Here is a 12,937-nt window from a genome sequence, read left to right as displayed (position 1 = left end):
AACAGGCATTAGCACCATGGCATGCAACAAGGGCTGATGAACAACATAGGCAGTAGTCCTACGACACATGTCCTACATGACTGGGAGTCCTCCTATGCATTCACCATCACTGGGTCTGTAGGGGAGGCTCAGGGCATACTATGTACTGATTGGAGAGCAACGCCTGCTCACCTTGATGCCTAGCACTGCCATCACACATTGGGCGGTGATTGCCATGTCAAAGGCACATGCCATCACACACATGGCATGTGACATAGCCACCAAGTGAAGAGGGAGAGGAGGGCTACTTTTTTGGATTTCAACCACTCTGGTCCTGACATTGCATCGTCACATCAATTAGTATACATGTTGTACATGGATCTGCTAGTCCAAATTGGCAACGATGCACAGTGCCTTGTCTACATCAACATAATGCAGTAAACATTGTGATTCCACCTCCCCAACACCTGTAACGGAATAATTTTGCATTCGTGAAGCACCGGTCAAGTAATGTTTGTAGGTGCAGCGGAGCACTGAGGGGTGGTGGGGCAGAAGGGGATGCCAGTCAACAATACTACTGGTGCTGGTGTCATTCATGTCACGCAAGTGCAGGGGTGGGTGGCACAATGAAGTGCAAGGGGGAGTGGCGGCTGGAAGTGCTGTACAAGGTAAGTAGGACTTGACGTCAAGGGCAGATGGTGTTAGGCGCAGACAAGTGCTGGGGGGGTGGCCTATAGGGGTACAGAGACAATCATGCTGTGCTGTGGGCTCGGAGGGGACAGGGGAGGTACACACTGCTTCTGGCTCGGCAAGGTCCTTTCAGATTTCTATGTGTCCTGCAGAGTTGTCACATGCCGCAGATATGTGCCCTTGGATTGGGGATCTCATCTTGGTGAGAAGGGTGAGGCGCTATTGCCTTTGGAGCATGTGGCAGGCCAGTTTGCCAGAGGATGGCCATGATGCAGGACATTCCCTCTCTGCCACCCGGCACCTGTGGTTTGGGTTCCCAAGATCCGAGTCATGCCAGGACTCTGCATTGGCATGGGGCTTCAGACAGGTGGTCATGACCGTGGCAAAGACATCCAGTGTACCTGACATGGAGTGGAGCATGGAGTGGGCCCTGTCAGGATGGGAGTGAGCCTAAGGGGGAGCTGGATGGGGGGGAGATTTTGGCAGCATGAGCCTCGACTGACACACACTTCATGGGTCGGAATACCAAGAAGGTGTGTGACAGTGGTGAGGGTGGCTTTGCCTGTGGGGTGTTGAGGGTGAGCTGGGAGGAGAGGAGAATGTGATCACTCCAGGAGAGAGGAGTGCAGAGATGGACGGAGAGGGGAAAGTCAGATGAGATCAGAGCATCAAGAGTGTGCCCTGCAGAATGAGTAGGGACAGACGGGAGTCTAGAGGGTGAGAGGGAGTTGCTGAGGTCACAGAAAGGTCACGTGGGGGCGTCAACAGGCATGCAGGTGGATGCGTACCGCACCAAGGATGAGGAATTCTGTGTCTGGGGACATGAGTGAGGAGGAGAGGTGAGGACACTCAGAAACGAAGTAGTACATTTGACCAGTTTTCCCAGACACAGTACGCACTGTTTGAGAATGTCAAGGTGTGGTGGACAGAAACCTCACACAAGCCATTCCAGAGTGGAGTAGGTCTAAGTAGGTGTGACAGTGGCAGGAATACCCTCAGGGAAGCCAAGGGCACACCCCCCCTGCACAGTAGTGGCGGGCCAAGGAGAGGGTCAAGGATGCAGACAGAGCTGGCCGTCAGACATGTTTCCATGAGACCAAGGATGTAAAGGTGCATAACCTCATGTAAGTGACAGTTATCGGAGGAATGCCTGATGCAGCCGCAGTGAAAGGAGTGTAATTGTGGAGGAGGTTGACAGCCTTGTAGGACTTACGGGGAGTGCTAGAGATCAGAGGTGCCGCATGTGTAGGAGTTGAAGTGGGAGGCGGAGAAGGTTCATGGGAGGGTGCAGGGAGGCAGTGCAGGATTGATGAGGAGAGAGGAGGGGGGACAGCAGGAGAGGTAAGGAAGTTGATGAGATGTGGGTAGCATTTCTCAAGGAGATTGAGGTTGGCCTAAGGGCCTTGGACTGAGACGCTCCCATTACCATGCACATCAATAGTGGTATCTGAGGATTGGAAGGAGGCCAGGAGTACACCCCAACGGGTCCCACCTATGATGGTGGAAGAGGAGCAAGGAGAGAGGACAGGGACCATGTGAAGGGTCTATGGGACAGGCAAAGGCATGTATGAGCAGATGTCAGTGAGAGTTAGCTTAGAGTAGGCTCAGATGCACTGGTCAGCAATAGGGTGGGTCGCATTGGAGGGCAGGCTGCCCTCATTTGACTTTTGGCAAGCAGGTGTCGTGCGTAGGGCACGATGGTCTGAACTGTAGAAGTCATGGAAGATAGACCATGAAGAGCAGCATGGAGTGTGAGGGAATGGGGCTCGAAACCAGACGGTACCAAAGGACCCAGGAAGGAGGTGGATGTCAAGGCTACATCCACAGTATGACTGCATGTTGGTAGGCATTTATATACAGAGGACGCATTAGCATGTGGTATCATTGCATGTCAGGCATGTGAAGATGAAACTTGAATGGCTGGGGGAAAGGAGAGGAATGGTATGTAAGACATCAGATGAATAGACAGGGGAGTATGAGCAACAATGTAGTGACAAAATTACTAATCAAGGGCAACTTCCATGGTGTTGGCCCATATGTGCACTGTTGCCAGTAGGGATAGTGCTGTGGCCAGATGGTGTTGCACTGAACATACTGGATGAGGCACATGGGTGCCACTATCAACTCTGCCACACACCCCCTTGACAGGCACCCAACATGAATGCTTCACACACACACCATGCACATGGATAATACACACATGCATGTGCACTCACCGGATGATGCCTCGTAATCAGGGAGGTCTCCCACACCTTGGAGTTGTCCCTCGGTGACGTAGGATCCAGCTACGGACTCGTGTGGTGTGAGTTCTATTTCCTGTGCTGGGGACCCACCTCCAGTCACCAAGGTTGCGGCATGACTTGAGGCCAGCTTATCCTTTGCCCTGCGCTTAAGGTCATTCCAGCGCTTCTGGCAATCACTAGCTGTGCGCCTCACTACTCCAAGGGCACTTATTCTGTCAGCAATGGTCTGCCAGTGTGCCTGGCGTCTGGCATGTGTGGTCTTGGACCCTGCAACGATGACCATTTCCCTATCATGATCTGACACATACTGAACAAGTGCATTAAGTTCGGCGTCTGTGAAGCTTGGCTTCCTTGATGGGCCGGACTGTGCAGCCGTGTCTGGGGCATCAGCCTGTGCCGGACGTGCACTCTTCCTCTTGCGCTTGGAAGGGGGTGGGGATCCAGAGTGTCCTACGCCGCTGTGGACACTAGGGGCAGGAGCCGTGGTGGACTCTGTACTGGGTGTGTGTGATTGCCCACTCAGCATGGGAGTAGGTGCAGGCATTGGGGGTAGTGGGATGGGGTCAGGCCTGATCTGAGGTGCATGAACTAGGACCGACACAGTCTTGGCAGGGTGTATGAGAGGTGGGGTGGATTGAGCCACACCCTGGCTACGGGGGCCAGCAGATGACCTATCTGGCATAGATGCGCGTGCCCTGATGACACCAATGTGCACCGGTGCACGTGCAGTGGACCTGCTGACCTGGATGTCAGCGATGGAATCACCCTCGGACAGGTCTGGTGCCACAATGGCCTGGTCCGACATGGGCTGATCAGGGTTGGTATCAGCCACATGACTCTCAACTGGGGGGGGGGGGGGGCATGGGTGTCCCTGACTGTTCCTCCAGACTGGGGGGAACAGGGGCGCCCTGCAAGTCACAACCACGTCCCCTGTTGGATCCTCCACGGCCACCACGTGTGGCTCGGCCACCTTTGCCACCCTTACGGCTTGCACGCCTCCCAACCATGGCACTGATGGTATTGTGCGTATGGGAGTGGGTGTGCACAATTGTCCTGGGCAATTGGGTGTCAAAGGGGTTGGGTACCAGATGGTATTCGTACCCTAGTGCAGTGGCAAGGCTATATGACACCCCTGGGGAAAGATGACGGGTCACGCAACGCACAGGCACCCCAAAAAAGATAAGGAACGTGCACAATACCCCTCCTAGACCACGTGTGCTGATGGAAAACCCTGCACTACGCTGTGGCATCCAGTAACACAATGAACGTATGCGTGTCACACGCGGCCTAGATTGACCTCTGAAGGGGTAGGCTACACACGGGGCAAGCACAGATGTTAGATACGTGCGTGACTCACCGTCTGCCAGGTAAAAGAGCGTGAAAAAATAGCACTTTTGGTTGGCAACACCCCCGCCAAAAGAAGAGGTGTACGCTGTCTGAGGAGACAGGACAACTGTAGAAGGGGACACTGTTTGAGGGAACAGGCCCAGGAAAACCAGTACAAGAGGAAAAAGAGAAAAGAGCTGTCAGAGGTAACAGGGAGTACGAACTGGAAACGCCGTGAAGTAAATCGCGTGTGAAACGACAAGAAGTACCGAATTCACCCACTCGCTCTCCACGAAAAGCACGTACAAGGAAATTGTGTTCAACACTACCTTTTATACAGGCCCACACGTACATCGTCACTTACGGCGTGTACGTGCTTGGCCCATTTTCACCAATCACACGCTTTGGCACTCCTGCGTGTAGCTCTCTTTTCACCAATCACACGCTTTGTCACTCCTGCATGTGGATCCTTTTTCACCAATCACGCGCTTCGACACTCCTGCGTGTAGCTCACTTTTCACCAATCACACGCTTTGTCACTCCTGCATGTGGATCCTTTTTCACCAATCACGCGCTTCGACACTCCTGCGTGTCGCTCACTTTTCACCAATCACACGCTTTGACACTGCACGTGCAGGTAACTATTGACGCACATATGCTGGTGACGGGTTTTCGCGCGATGAGTGTGGGGTTTTCAGGTGCAAAATCACTCCCTATCAGGCTGTCCACGCGTTCTAACACGAAAGACCACGCTCCTGGCCAGGAGGCCAAATTTAAGTCCCCAAGAAGCCTGAGCACGCTCCCACCTGCCATCGGCTGCTGCCTGACTGCCTGCTGGCCACGTGCCCCACAGTGCTGGTGGGTGGGGGTGGTGGGAGACATGGGTGGGGGCCTGGTGGAGGGTGCCCCTGGTGGATGGGGGTTGGGGGTGGTGGGAGACATGGATGGGGGCCTGATGGCAGGTGCCCCTGCACTGCTGGGGGGTGGGGGTGGTGGGAGACATGGGTGGGGGCCTGGTGGAGGGTGCCCCTGGTGGATGGGGGTGCAGGGGGACATGATCAGGTGTGCAGGGTAGTCCACTGTTTTGTGGGCTGCCTGCAGGGGCCGGGGAGGGTGTACAGGGTACACCTGTGGGGGCCCACCCAGCCTATTCGCATGTGATAATTCCCACGCACCCCTGTGATACACGTACCCTGGCCAATCGCGTGTTGAACTTCCCGCTACCCCTGTAATACACGCACCCTGCCTGTTCGCGTGTGATGATTCCCGCGTACCCCTGTAATACACGTTCCCTGGCCTATCGCGTGTTCTACTTCACGCGTCCCCCTGTAATACACGTTCCCTGGCCCATCGCGTGTTGAACTTCCCGCTACCCCTGTAATACACGCACCCTGGCTGTTCGCGTGTGATGATTCCCGCGTACCCCTGTAATACACGTTCCCTGGCCTATCGCGTGTTCTACTTCACGCGTCCCCCTGTAATTCACGTTCCCTGGCCAATCGCGTGTTGAACTTCCCGCTACCCCTGTAATACACGCACCCTGGCTGTTCGCGTGTGATGATTCCCGCGTACCCCTGTGATTCACGTTCCCTGCCTAGTCGCGTGTAGTACTTCCCGCGTACTCCTGATTTGGAGATTGCCCGCTTTGCTTTCCTTGTTTGCCTGCCCTGTGAAGTGGTCCGGGGTTAGCGCAGCCCTTAGCGATGATTTAGCGCTTTTGATGGCTTTTCCGTGCGCGAGGGCGTTCTTGGGGGCGTTACTGGCGCTGCTGCAGGCTCGCTGCGATTCTCTGCGCCACGGCTGTTTTGGGAGCTTGAAATCCATGAATACGCTGTGCGCGGAAATCTGTTTTAGCGCACGTGCCTGGCGCAGACTATCGCAGGCGCACGCTGTGCGCCAGCCGCGTGCGCTACTTGTGCGCTGGATTCTATGAATTACCCTGTATATGTTTCAGTATGAAGATAAAGAAAACTTAACTATACCACTATCAAAACTAAACAACGAACAACGTAGCATTTTTGAAGAAGTAACAAAACAAATTGCACATGGTGTACAACATGAAAATAAAGAATGTTCCTGCCATAATTATAAACCTATACTACTGTACGTCAGTGGTGAAGCTGGTTCTGACAAAACATTCCTAATCAAAATCATCAGTAAATTCCTTCAACAATTGACAAACAACAAACTGTCAGCTGTTGTCACTGCCCCCACAGGCTTAGCTGCCTACAACATAGGTGGTGTCACTTTACACCGATTACTACTATTGCCAGTAGAACACCAGAACAAATTCGACTATTACAAACTTTTTGCAGAAGCTGCAATGGAACTACGTAGAGTATTAAAACAAATGAAAATGCTACTAATAGATGAAGTGAGCATGGTCTCCAACCTAATGTTGGCTTTGATTCACCTCAGATTACAAGGAGTACTGAAAACAAACTATGAAGAGCTCTTTACAGGAAAACACATTATTGTTTTCGGAGATCTTCTTCAATTAACACCAGTAAAAGGTGAGCCTATTTTTAAAACATTAGGACACAAACTCTGCCATAAAACTGTTGGCAGCATTGGAAATGTCAACCTTTGGCAACATTTCCAATACAGAAAATTAACAGAAAACATGCAGCAATCTGCAGATCTCACTTATGCCAACATCTTAAAAAGTATCAGAGTTGGTATACTCTCTAAAGAAGCAGAAACAATATTGAAAACCCGGCAAATTAATGCACTTTATGGCAATAATGCATGTGCTACAGATGTTATGGAACAATTAGCCCACAAAAATGTCAATTGTATGGCCTTAATGCCAACTCTTGCAAGCTGTTTCAAATTCAATGAAATAATGTTAAGTAAAGAAAGGCAACCAATAATGGAAATTAGAGCCACAGACAAACTTGATGTACATGGTATGACGCTACCTATGTGTGACCAAGCCACAACAAGACTAAATAGTTTAGAAAAATCAATCTCAAACACAGCAGGCTTAGAAAAGATATTAAAATGATCCTTAAATTGCAGAGTAATGCTTAAACGTAACCTTGACGTGGACCAAGGACTAGTTAATGGAGCACTGGGTACAGTTGTTGGCTTTCAAACACACCCACGTGACAACAAAATTCAGTTTGTCAATATACTCTTTGACAAACTTTCAGAAGTTAAAAGGATAGGACGCTCAACAGCTCGATTCCTTCTCTTCAAAGACATGTATGTACGCAGAGAACAATTTTCTCTAACTCTTGCATACGCAGTCACGATTCATAAATCACAAGGTCTTACCCTAGACAAAGCAATGATAGATATTGGTAACACAGTCTTTAAAGAAGGCATCAGCTATGTAGCACTATCACGCTTACGTACACATGACGGTCTATTTCTAATCAACTTTGATGCAAGTAAAATAAACACTGATATTCCTTGCATTTTAGAATACAATAGACTTCGCTCACTATACACTCCCCATCTAAACACATATTCTGTTCCACAAAAAGTAAAACATTATAAAAGAAAAATAAATCAAACAGAAAAGCAACAGGATGTCACTGCAAATCCTCCAAAGAGAGTAAAAGAAAGTAATACTTCATCAAGTACCACAAGCAAAAAAGAATCAATTAGGGAAAGTAAACCAGGTACTTCTTCAAAGAAGGAAGACAAACTCCAAAAAAAGCAGTCAGATACAGAACTACCTGGTCCATTTAAACTCTCAAATATAGTTGGTGTAAGTTGCTACGCAAATGTAGCAATGAATATTCTATTTCAATTACCACCAATTGTTGAGAACATTTACTTACACAATACAGACCCATTGTGTTTGCAAATGTTAGTACTTCACAGAAATGCAGCAAACAATCCTGACAACACGTATAGTGTTTATGGAATAAGACAACAATTGGACTACTGTGCTGGAATGGTGAAATTCACTATAAACTCACAGGAAGATCCACAAGAATTTCTAATGTACTTACTACGAGTACTGGAAAACAAAAACATACCTATACATGAAATCTTCCAGATTTCGTACATGTGGAAACATACATGCACTCTCTGCAACAATGTGACACAAGACGAAATCCCCAATGAAAGCTTCGTATATATATATCAATACCTAATTGTGAATCCATTCCATTTCAGCAACTTGTACAAAGTGCAAACCATGGTAGATTATGTTCTACCTGCAATTCAGATAATCGCTCCACGTTAGTAATACAAACACATAGTAAATACGTAATACTAATGCTTCTATGTTACAATGCAGATGGTACCAAAAATAACTGCAAGCTGACTGGATTCACACATGGTCAAATATCACTTGGTAAGAAAACCTTCACAACAATAGGTATAATCTACCACGCAGGAGCCACAACCAATTCAGGGCACTACACTGCATATATAAAAAAGAAATGTGGATGGTTTCAATGTAATGATAATACCATTACTCTAAAGCAGAGATTACCAGCAAATCTTACAAACGCTTATTTAATTTTCTTAAAACCAGAATTTGATAACTAAACTGTACTTAAACCTCAAGAAAACTTGTAATAAAAAATATAAACTGTTAGAGTATGCCAAAAGCTATCTAACTGCCCAAAGATTCTACAACAATTAATCACATAAATGAATACCACTAAATTGGAGCAAAAAATCGACAATTAGAATACGCCAATTGGTATCTAACTGTCCCAAGATGTAACAATATCCAAACAGATAAATCAATACCACTAAAATATATCAAAAAATAGACAATTAGAATACGCCAATTGGTATCTAACTGTCCCAAAATTTCACAATATCCAAACAGATAAATCAATACCACTAAAATATATAAAAAAAATAGACAGTTAGAATACGCCTACTGGTATCTAACTGCTCCAAAATTTCATAATATCCAAACAAATAAATAATATGTTACTGCTCCAAAAAAAATGCAACAACCCAATGTATAAAGCATTAGCCAAAAATAACAAATGAACGCTGAAAACAAACAAACAAATTGTAGCATAACAGAAAAAGTTTTTTTTTTTTATCCAACATGGATTTTTTTTTTCTCCCACAGACCCAATGATTTTAGCAACAAACACAGAAACTGAGCAAATTGCACAGTACTCTGGTTTGTAATCTACTAAATATGAGGGTCCAAAAAAAATGTTGATTATACAATGTAAAAAGTCATTACAAAATACTAATACTAACATGCTATTTTCTTTTATCACATAAATTAATAAGAAATACATGTACTCCAGTTACTAAACCAAACAGTAAGTATATTATACACTCTATGCCCTAGCTACAACCATCACAGCATATCACACCCATAGTATTGTATAACTTTGTTCCTTATAAATTTGTTTTTGACCCAAAGTTATAAGCAACTATAAATGTGATATGCTGCAGTGGTTGTGGCCAGGGCATAGAGTGTTGGGTGCATGGCCAAATGGCCAAATGGCCATGCACCCAACACTCTATGCCCTGGCCACAACCACTGCAGCATATCACACCCCTAGAGTAAAACATTTCAACTCTGGCCTATGGAAACTTTTAATGTCCGCGGACATTACCAGAGTTCTTAGAACACTTTCAATTTGCCAGCGAACAATACGGACAGCGTCTTCAGAACACCCCCTACGAACATTTCAGGACAACGCGAAAGTTCTTAGAACACTTTCAACTTGCCATCGAACAATACGGACAGCGTCTTCAGGACACCCCCTACGAACATTTCAGGACACCGCGAGAGTTCTTAGAACACTTTCAATTCGACAACGAACAATATGGACAGTGTCCTCAGGACATCCCCTACGAACATTTCAGGACAACGCGTGTGTTCTTAGAACACACCCCCATTTTGTTTATGTGCGAACATTTCAGGACAACGCGAGAGTTCTTCGAACACTTTCAACTTGACAACGAACAATACGGACAGCGTCCTCAGAACACCCCCATTTTGTTTATTTGCAAACATTTCAGGACACCGAGGAAGTTCTTAGAACACTTTCAACTTGCCATCGAACAATACGGACAGCGTCTTCATGACAACCCCTACGAACATTTCAGGTCAACGCGTGAGTTCTTAGAACACACCCCCATTTTGTTTATTTACGAACATTTCAGGACACCAAGACAGTTCTTAGAACACTTTCAACTTGCCATCGAACAATATGGACAGCGTCCTCAGGACACCCCCTACGAACATTTCAGGACACTGCAAGAGTTCTTAGAACACTTCAGGACAACGCGTGTGTTCTTAGAACACACCCCCATTTTGTTTATGTGCGAACATTTCTGGACAACGTGAGAGATCTTAGAACACTTTCAACTTGACAACGAACAATACGGACAGCGTCCTCAGAACACCCCCATTTTGTTTATTTGCGAACATTTCAGGACACCCTGAGTGTTCTTAGAACACTTTCAACTTGCCATCGAACAATACGGACAGCGTCTTCAGGACACCCCCTGCAAACATTTCAGGACACCGAGCAGTTCTTAGAACACTTTCAACTTGCCATCGAACAATACAGACAGCGTCTTCAGGCCACCCCCTGCAAACATTTCAGGACACTGAGACAGTTCTTAGAACACTTTCAACTTGCCATCGAACAATACGGACAGCGTCTTCAGGACACCCCCTGCAAACATTTCAGGACACCGAGACAGTTCTTAGAACACTTTCAACTTGCCATCGAACAATACGGACAGCGTCTTCAGTACACCCCCTACGAACATTTCAGGACAACGCAAGAGATCTTAGAACACTTTCAACTTGACAACGAACAATACGGACAGCGTCATCAGAACACCCCATTTTGTTAATTTGCGAACATTTCAGGACACCCCGATTGTTCTTAGAACACATTCAACTTGCCACAGAACAATACGGACAGCGTCCCCAGAACACCCCCATTTTGTTTATTTGCGAACATTTCAGGACACCCTGAGTGTTCTTAGAACACATTCAACTTGCCACAGAACAATACGGACAGCGTCCCCTGAACACCCCCATTTTGTTTATTTGCAAACATTAAAGGACATCGCGAGTGTTCTTGGAACAGTTTCAGCTTCCTTGCGAACAAAACGGACACATATTGAGTCCTCAGAACACCCCCATTCAGTTTATTTAGAACATTTCAGAACACCCGTGATGTCCGCAGACAAATCAAACACAAAAAGAACGTCTACCACATAAAAAAGCACAACATTTAACCTATCTCATACCCTTCCATCCTCCCCAAACACTCCTACACACCAACACACTCTACTAAATACACATTTTGAACAAACTTTCACCGCGCTGTCCGCGGACGTCCATGAATCCAAGATGGCAGGCACTACCGAAAATATGACGCGCTTCATGCTTAACACTATGTTTTTTGACCCCCCTATAACTTTGCCCCCCCTGAACGAATCCTCACCAAACTTTGCAAAAAAATTCAGAGTGGCCCATATACTTATTTTGCAAAGTTTGATGAGGATTCGTCCAGGGGGAGCAAAGTTATAAGCCACCCAAAAAAGTGCTCTTCCTACGGAAACAGCAACTTAACCATAATTACATGGCCACTAGCGTGCCCATGTAATATATATATATATATATATATATATATATATATATATATATATATATATATATATATATATATATATATATATATATATATCAGTGCAATTTACTTGTGAACTGTAAATTGTTCCTTTGTACTGCTACAAAATGTCGATCATTTCACCCGTTTTTTTTTTTGTAGTTGGAGAGATGCGTCTGTGTCCCAATTTCAGAATGTTAAACGGGCAATTTTGGGTATTAAAATATTACTGCTGTGCTTACTTTTTCTTGTTCATACAAAGTCCTCAATCAATGGTGTATCCAAATCCTGTAGTAACAGGGGTTGCTATTGCCCCACTTAAAACACAAACATATTACCTACCTTTGGGGATGAATCCTGCTGGATTGTAACCATTGCTCTTTCAAAACACATTACGGCCGGAAACTATATCGCAAGTTTTGGAACCAGTTACCTTTAAGCTGCACCTATATGTTCATATCGCCACAGCAGACACATTTACACATTATGTCATATTTTTAGGATTGGAACCTCGGACTTTCCAGTCATAAACACCATCTCACTGGTATTGCATCCTGTAACCTGCATGTTAAAACAGACACCAATGCCACAGCATAGGGGTCTGGCTCAGGCCCCCATAACTCTACACTATGACATTCAAATGTATTTCAAACTGGTGGAGCATAGATAACTTTGCAACAGGTACAGTAACCTGCTGAACTAGATTTTTGGAATTTAAATCTATGATCTGCAGGTGACACTTATCCCTGCAGCGTATGCTCATATTACTAAACTATTACCAATGCATCCCAGGCTCTTTTTCGGTTGGTGCACTTGTTCCTCCATGGTTTGCTAGTACCATTTGGCCTTTTTAACTCATATATATACAGTGATATAAATTAACTCTGCAGTGCGCAGACGAATTGGAGATAATTTACAAAGTGCATTAAACTCAATGGGCCTCATTACGAGTTTGGCGGCAGCCATGGAGCTGTTAGCTCCATGGCTGCCGCCAAACCGGGCTCCTTTACCGGGTTACCTGAATGGGGAATTACCGGGCCAATCCGAGTTCGGAGGGCCCGGTAATTTATCCCTCTGGGAACCCGGACCTTCCCCATTCCCATTTGAGCCCCCATAGGGCTCAAT

This window comes from Ambystoma mexicanum, chromosome 4q (assembly GCF_040938575.1).
Source record: "Ambystoma mexicanum isolate Mex_15411 chromosome 4q, UKY_AmexF1_1, whole genome shotgun sequence".
Taxonomy (NCBI): domain Eukaryota; kingdom Metazoa; phylum Chordata; class Amphibia; order Caudata; family Ambystomatidae; genus Ambystoma; species Ambystoma mexicanum.
Note: the sequence above shows the minus strand (reverse complement) of the source record.